Consider the following 9,144-nt stretch of genomic DNA (forward strand, 5'->3'; position numbering starts at 1 on the left):
ATATATATAAGTGTATGTATATATATATGTATATTATATATATGTACATATGCTCTTTTTGTGAAAATGAAGGGGGTGCCCATAAATTGGGGATTCACTGAATAAGTTATGGCATAGGAATGTAATGGAATACTCTTGTGCCATAAAAATTGTAAAGGAATGGTTTCAAAGAAACCTGAGAAAACTCATATAAACTGAAGTGATCATAAGCAGAAAACAATTTATATTGTAACAAAATGTGATGAAGAAAAATGAGTTTGAAAGACTTAAGAACTTTGATCAATTCAGTGACCAACTGTGATTTCAGAAGATGGATTTTGAAGCACATTATCTACCCTCTGACAGAAAGGTGATGGGCTCAAGGTCCAGATTGAAACATATACACTTTTGGACATGGCCAATGTAGCACTTTGTTGCTTGACTATGTATATTTGCTACAGGATTTGTTTGTTTGTTTTCAATCAATAGAAGAAGGAGTAGGATTATAATGGTGAAATTGATGATATGGAAGGAAGAAAGAAAGAGAGAGAGAAAGAAAGAACAAAAGAGAGAGAGAGAGAGAGAGAGAGAAAGAAAGAAAGAAAGAAAGAAAGAAAGAAAGAAAGAAAGAAAAAGAAAGAATAAGAGAAAAGGGTAGGAAGGAGAGAAGGAGAAAAGAAGTAAAGATGGAAAGAAGGAGGAAAGGAGCAAGGGAGAGAGGCAGGGACATGGAGAAAAAAAGAAAAATGAAAAAAGAGAAATTTTTAAAAGAATGTTTTAAATGCATGGAAGAGAATAAAAGAACAGAAGGAAATATAGACAAACAGTGGCCTTGAAAGGTACATGTTTAATTTATAAATACATAAAAGGAAAAGGAGTTAATATATTATATTCACATTTTCCATGCAATCTTCTCTGTTCTACTTTGTATATAGAAATGCTTATTTTATTTGTTTGTTAAATTCAGAAGAACATAATTAAAAAGAAATGGTTGCTGATTATGTTCATAATAAAAGTAAAATCAATTATTTAAAAATAAAAGAAGGTATCCCAGAAGTTTAGAGAGCACTGATAGCTGGGGTGGTCAAGGAAGACTTCAAGGAGGAGGTGAAGTGATGGGTAGGATTTTGACAACTCTAAATAAAGGGGAGAGATATTATGCTGAAGAGGCAAAAGGTTTTTCTAGAGGTGCAGATACCACCTCCCTATCTCTTCTTTTGGCAGTGGCAGAAAGGTGCCGTTGATACAATGGAAAGACTGTTGAATTTTAGAAAGAGCTTGAATCCTGGCTCAGTGATTTATTGTCTATATAACTCTGGGTTCACAACTTAACTCTTTGTGGCCTCGGTTTCTCCATCTGTAACATGAAGGTGCTATACCAGATGACTTCTAAGTAGTCCCTTCTAAGCCTGCATCTCTGACCCTGTAGTAGTTAGCAAGGGTAGAGGCTGCCCCCATTGGAGAAAAGTCCCCTCAACAGGGGACTGGCCCACTTAGACAAGTCCAAATAGGCTTACTATATTCCTGCTCTCCTTTCCATAATAAGGGCCTCCAAAGTAGGCAGTATAACCACAGAATAACATGAACTGGCCTGATGGCAAGAAGAGAAACAGAAGTGTTCCAAGGTGCCAAGGAAAGCCAGCTACAGTTCTAAGAGGGTATTTATGAATTGCCACCCTGGAGTTAAGCAGCCTTTGAAGTATGGTCACAGATATATTATATGCTTTGATCAGGTCCTGAAGCTTTCAAAGAATGCATTTATCCCTTTCAGTTGGCACTGTTCATCAAATATTTATAGAGGCATCTTGTAACTAAAAAGATGGAGTGGTCCCTGGGGAATATTATTTACAATAGATGTTTATCTTGATGAAGGGGGACCCAAACGAGGCCCTCATTAATTATCCAGGCTGGCAGCTCTCTCATAACTTCCAGGGCTTTGCATTCATAGCACCAAAAGTGGAAGCATATTTCATCCCCGGCTCCTGTCCTGAGCTTCCTGTCAAGATGCAGATGGAGAGATCCAGCCTATGCCAAGTGCTGACTTGGGCTCTCTCTCTCAGGAGCACCTATGGTAATGTTCAGAGCTTTCTTTGGCTCTGCTTTTTCCTGCTGTGGCAGGGGCCTTCTAGTCTCTCTACCACTTTGCTGTGTCAGGATCATCAGTGAAATCACGGAAGTGGGGCTAGGATGCCCCAGCTCCACCCACCTTCTTGGGACCAGTCAGGGCTACTGCTCTGAGCCTGGATTGACTTTCTTTTTCATCACCATATCAAATCATAAATCTCAAAATGGAAGAAACCTGAGAGGTTGTTTAGTCGAACCCCTTCATTTGACAGACGAGGAAACTGAGGCCCAAAGAGGTTATAAGATTTGCCAAGATCAAAGAACCCAGGTCTTTTCAATCTAAGTCTAATGCTTTCTGCTCTACTGGGTGTTTCGGAAGCCATGTGTAAATAAGTTAGCTGACTGAGGCATCTCATAGAGAAATAGTGAGGGATCCAGATGGAAAGGGATATAGAGGCCAGATTGAGGAGACCTTGAATTTCAGACTAATAACACAAAGAAATAATCATTTCTTAAGCCACTCCTATGTACCAGGCACTGTGTTAAGCACTGGGGATACAAATATGAGTGAAAAGAAAGATAGCTCCTGCCCACAAGAAGCTTACATTCTAATGGAGCAAGACAAAACACAAAAGGTGGAAGGTAGTGAAGGTATCTATCAAGGGGATGTGATGTTGACATCAGGAATGTCAGAAGCACAAAGTGTAAGGGTGGAGAATGAAGGTTAGCTGACCTGGACTCCTCTTCAAAATGGAGGCCTCAAGAGGAACTCCCCAATGGGGATGTTCCAGGAGGAAACTGCAGATGAGGCCTGGTGCTGAAGCCTGGAAAGACAGAATCACAGCCAGGAGGAAAATGATAAAAGCTACCACCCTGCTTTCTTTCGTTTGGCTTCCTCAGCTGCACTGAAGCTTTGGTACAGTTTCCCTCAGGCCACAGTGAGAACACCTCGAGCAGCCATTGGGCCTTTGCTTTATGGCCACTGGGCTGCCAAAGATATGAGACCCTGTGTCCTTTGCTATCTTAAGGGGAAAAAAGAAAATGGGGAGGGAGTATCAATGGCCTGATATCTCGCAGTAAAATGGCCTAGGGCCTTGGGAACCTGCCTAGTTAGTAGGCAATGGAGGACTTGGAGGTCAGTGCCAAGCTGACCTCACCCCCAGGTGGGGTGATGAGAGTGGTCAACAGAAGCTGAGAGTGGATGTTTAGACAAACAACAAGCAGCCTGCTTGTTGCATAGAGGTCTGAGGCCCCTTAGAAATTCCCCAAGGTAAGCAACCACAAAAGTGCATTTCACACCCAAAAAATTAGAAATATATCAAAAGGTTAGACAGCATAGAAGAGTACTGGCTTTGAGTCAGAAGACCTAGGTTCAAATTCCACCTCCTTTATTTATTGCCTGCATGATCTCAGATAATTTCTGTAGGTCTCAATTTCCTCAACTATAAAATGAAGCGGTTGGAGCAGTTAACCTCTAAGACTCCTTCCATCCCTAAATTTCTGTCAGCTCTCTCTCTGCACATATCCCTACACCAACCATTTTAATAGACAGAATTAATGGGCAACATGAAGAAAAGGCATTTTATATTCAGTTAAAATGGGGCAATTATTTTGTTATGAGACTTTTGTAATGACGTCTACGTGATGTTGTACTTAGTTAAAATGCAGCTGAGGGTGAACAGTTTCCCAGAGAAGGGAAGAGATGGGATTGATTCTGACAGCCATTTTTCTGAAAGTAATAATGAGAAATAGGTTGAGAGCCCTTTGCCTAAGACAGCAAGGCCTTCTGCTTTTTTAGCAGAGCACTTAAAACTAGAACACAGAGCCTGGGTCCATTTCTTTGCATAGTCCTCCTGAAACAGGGAGAAAGGCGGTGAAAGGAAGAGAAAATTCGGAAGTGTGTGGTCCTCCAGGAAGGCAGAGGAGACTAAAATTAGCTGGCTGAAATACATTTTTCTTGGCCCATTTCAAGCTCCTACTTCTCCTTGAAGACTCACTGGAGCACTGGCTGCTGTCCTTCCACAGAAGTTCTAAATGGCATTCATTGTCTGAAATACAATTTAGAGCAAAGTCACAAGCTGGCTTGGATTTGTGTGTTTATAGTTTGTATGTGAAGTTTCCAACCAACTCCTTATGGACAGGCATAGATCATATTACTCCCTTGTCTATCCCACAATACCTAGTGCTGTGTTCAGCCCAGGATTGATACTCACTTACGATTCTTCCTATTTAATCATAAGAGATGACAGATCCAGGGAAACAAACAGCGAGTTTTGACTGGAGAGCCAATTAGCTAATGGCATTGAGATAGAAGGTCCAAAGAATAACTAATCACTGTGGGAGACCCAAAGGATGAGTATGACAATGATGATGACAATAATATCATTTACATGGCAATTTAAGCTTTGTAAATCACTTTACAAATACCTCATTTTATCATTACAACAATCCTGGGGAATAGGTATTATTTTTACCCCCTTTTTACAGATGAGCAAACTGAGGCAGGCAGAAGTTAAGTGACTTGCCCAGGGTCACACAACTAGTAAGTGCCTGAGGCCAGAGGCTGAATTTGTACTCATGTCTTTCTGATTCCAGGTCCAGTGTTCTAGCCACTTCCATCCCAAGCTATCTATCATAGAAGCATGCAGTAGATATGTCAGGTCACAATACCTGACTAGCATCATGAGCAAAAGGAGTGATGTGTGTCATTTATATGATATGTAGGATCAGAAAATGAGGTGACCTGGCCATGAATAGAGCAGTGGGGCAAGTGCTGCCTTGGGGGTCAGAAAGCCTGGATTCAAGTCACGGGTAAATTGTTTCACCTCTTGGGCCTCACTTTCCACATCTATAAAAGGAGGTGGGGGCTGGGCTGGATGACCTCTTCCAGCTATAAATCTACAGACCTACGTGTTAATAGCTAGGGGTTTTATATGAGCATCCAAGAAAGAGCAAATGGACCGGAGAGGGTAGGGCTCCAGCATGAGGGGAAGATCTCTTGCAGTGCACCTGTGGAAGGTACATGGATCAAGGACCTCATGCTGCTCCTGGCTACCCAAAGCTGCCCTCTCTAGCAGTCTACTCCATCCTGTTTTCACTCCATGTATCAGTCACTGAGTCAACAAGCATCTATTAAGCACTTCCTACGTACTGGGCACTTCGATTAGTGCTGGGAATGCAAAGAAAAACAAAAAACGAAAACAAAATGAGTCTCTGTCCTCAAAGAGCTGCCAGTCTACGGAACAGTAACTAGCACACAGTAAGTGCGTAATGAATGTTTATGGAATTGAATTGTATTGAATGGGCATTATAAAGCAAGGAAAACTTTCACCCCCCAACATTGCCCATGCTCCACCCCATGAGGTTCCTCACTTGCTTATCTCCTGCCTTCCTTCCCTTCCTTACCATATGGAACACCTAGCTGGGCCAGTGCACAGTATCCCAGGCACAAAATGGATTCTACTTCCCTCACTCTTAGACTCTGCAAAATTTGCTTCTCTTCACATGCTGCGTTGTCACCCTGAACAGCCTCTGCCCTGGAACCTTCCTCTCCACAGTGGTGACTCCCTGCCTAGAACGACCATTTTAAGGATTCCACGCAAGCTTCTCCTCACTCAGTCTCCCTTTCCACCTCCCCAGTTCACTTTTACGTATTGTCTTTTCCCCATTCAAAGGGAAGCTCCTTGTGGGTGGTGACTATCTTGCTTACCAGCATTCATATCCACACTGCTTAGCTTAGTGCCTGGGACATAGCAAGCACTTAAAAATGGTCTTTCTTTTTTCCCTCCTTCTTTTCCTCTCTCCCTCCTTCCTTCCTTCCTCCCTGCCTCCATCCCTTCCTTCCTTCCTTCCTTCTTTTATCTATCTATATAGAAAGGATAGATATCCTGAGGGAGTCTGTAGAAATTCCTATGAGCTAGTTAAGGTTTTTGAAAGCTATTTGCCAGACTTTTCAGTCTCCTGTTTGGCAGCTTCACTCAGGAAGTTCCCACAGAGAAAGCGATGGAATGTCAGCTGCTTGGTCTCCAGCTCCAGATGCACTTGGTGGGATGCAGAGCCCATTGGGCCTTCCTGGGCAAGTTGCCAGTGGCCCTGCTTTCAGCCCTGAAGGAGTAGAGGAGTCTTTCTTGTTTATGGGCTCTGTAGACAGCACTAGTCACCTGCTTCATTCCACTGCCTTGAGATTTGTTATCAGTGGGGCTTGCCAGGCAACCCACTCCTAGAGGCGATAAATCAGCTGAGCGGTTCTGCCTCAGCTCCCAAGTGCAGAGGGCGTCTCTTTAGGAGAAAGGACAACAGAGAGGAATTACAGCTTCCCTGGTCTTTAGCTTCCCAGTGATGGCTGCTTCCCCATATGACTCAGGCTCGGTTTCCAGCTTGCTAATTGCTTTGAACAAACCACTCAAGGCTTCCACTTCGAGGAGCAGCAGAGGGGAATTTCAAACCCATATTTCCTTGTACAAAGACCTGTTCCAGAAGTAGGCCAGATGGACTACACCAAATGCCAAGTCCTTCCCTTGTGAGCTACCAGCTCCAGGCTGAGCAATGAACTATAAAGATTGAACAACAGAAGACTTGGGTTCATTGGTAAAGAGTGAAAAGGAACCTTAGAGGTCATCTAAGCTATGGCCCCTCCCCTGTGCAGCCTGGACCCAGATTAAAATGTAATTTGGAAAATTCAATAAAATAGATGAAAATGTAATAGAACATAGATGATGTTAATATGCGATTTTCTAAGTCAATATACAAACCACAGAAATGCTCATATAGTTTAGTGGCTTCCTTTCTATTTGAGTTTGACACCCACCCACCCCCCACACCTGCCGCCATCTACCTCACCCTCCTCAGTTTCCAATACAGAAAACAGGCCCAGGGAAGTTAATTGACTTACCTAAGGTCATATAGGTAGTTTTGGAGGTTGGATTAAACCCATGTCCTCTGACTCCAAAGCCACTGCTCTTTCCATTGTACCTCCTTGTCTCCTCTACATCTTCAAGATGCCTAGCTCTTACTTCTTTCCCATTTGATCATCCCACGTTCACCTTATTGAGCCCCCCACCAATCTGCTTCATCAATCTCAAGGCTTAAAAAGTTTTCACAAATAATTAGAAACACCAATAATTCATAAAACAATAACTCATTTATTATGGTAAATGTTAATTCACACAAGAAAAAGCAGAAGGCCTGATGAGGCACCCAGAGGCCAGGGAATGATGGAATAAGAACAAAAGGAGAGGAACTGAGGACAAAAGATGCAACATATGTAGGTTATCAGAGAGGCAAGGTGTGAAGGAAGGAGGAAGAGGGGTCAGTGGTGATCCTGAAAGAGGCTGCCATCAGACTTGGCACATTTGGATTACTGTCTCTCCTTCTAGTTCAGTGGGTGAATCTGCAACCACAACTAAGCTAAGGCAACTGGGCTTTTGCACCAGGTTACCAAAACACAGAAGGTACAGATGCTGCCATCCCAACATGGACTCTGTTTCCTCCACAAGCCACCATACCACAATTTCTGCTCTGTTCCATTCCTTTTTTCATCAATGGCCAGTCCTTCAGCATCAACTTGGAGGCATCCTGACACTGTGTTTCCCCCTGCCACCAAACACATATACCCCATGGGAGCATGTCCTCCTCTGCCTTGCTCCTCGCCCTCCTCATTCTACAAGAATTCTTAGTTAACAGTTCTACCTGGATCCCACATCCTCCATGTCAGGGTAGCTCATTGCTCCGTAATGGTTGTAGTTGTTTTTATGGTGATGGGAAGCCTAGTTTTCTCTTTGCCTTAAGCATTATAAGCAGAGGTCTAACCAGTGGCTAATAAACCTGGTACCTGCCTCTGATTTCATAAGTAAGGATGATTGTCCAACAGCGCCCTACAAATGGCTGATGAATTCATCTACAGGATGACTGTGTCTACAATAGCCTGTGGGAATTTATCCAGGGGCACAAGGGGCAAGGAAGGGGGCAGTGGGTTTTACTGCCTTATAATCAGATGACATGTAACTCTCTGAGAATGAGATGTTTAAAGAGGGGGCCAGGGTCATGATGATAGCCAATTCCCTGATAACTCTATGCTTGCTCTGGTCCTTTTCTCACTTTTTTCCCCATAGATGGTATCACATGAGATTGGGAGTCAGAAGACCTGGCTATCCCACTACTTGCTGTGTGGCTTTGGCCAGGTATCTTCATTTCTCTGGGAATTAGCTTCCTTATCTACAAAATAAAGGGACTGGACTCTGGACTTAAAGAATGTTGCCAACTCTTGGGGGTCAATTTCCATTCTCTACCTCCATGTCCACGTACATAAAGCAGCCTGCTGACTTACATAAAGAAAGTTACTAGACAAGCTCTCCTACACCACCCTAGTCACGAAAATATGGATAGATGATAGATAGATAGACAGATAGACAGACAGACAGATAGATAGATAGATAGACAGATGGATATGAACCAATGATATATAAAAGAAAGTTGTCTTTTGGCCTGATCATCCCTTCTTAAACTTCCCTTCACATGACTAGTTTGTTCCACCATGCCTCTTATACTAGCATCTGGAGTGCATTCAGACATACATCTTAAATAAGCTTAGGACATAGCTAACAGCTGTGACCAGCAGTCAGCCTCTCTCCCGCCCCTCCCCCAAAGGCTCAGACACACATCTGTTGCCCCTTTTTCAGCATTCTCAAACTCTATCACCCAGTTTACATCACAGCAACCTGGTCTCTCCTAAGCATTAGGAAGAATGGGGATCCTGATAGCTAATAATCATAATAAATAACATCAAATAACACTTGGAGATTTTCAGGGTGCTTTACAGGTATTATTTCATTGGATCTTGATGACAGCCCTGTAAGGTAGGAGCTATTATTGATCCCATCTTACAGATGTAGAAACTGAGGCTTAGAGAGGTTAGGGCATTTACCTGGGCTCACAAAGCCAATAAGTGGCTCAGGTAGGATGTGAACTCAGGTCTTTCCTGATTTCAAGTCCAATACTCAATTTACTACACCACCTACCAAGCCATCTCAAATGGTGCAATGATGGTGAATAGTCTTAGTGTTTGGTTTTTCTAATTCCTCCTAATTAAAATAATTGTTATAG

The sequence above is a fragment of the Trichosurus vulpecula genome, chromosome 8, assembly GCF_011100635.1.
Source record: "Trichosurus vulpecula isolate mTriVul1 chromosome 8, mTriVul1.pri, whole genome shotgun sequence".
In the NCBI taxonomy this organism is placed as follows: Eukaryota; Metazoa; Chordata; class Mammalia; order Diprotodontia; family Phalangeridae; genus Trichosurus; species Trichosurus vulpecula.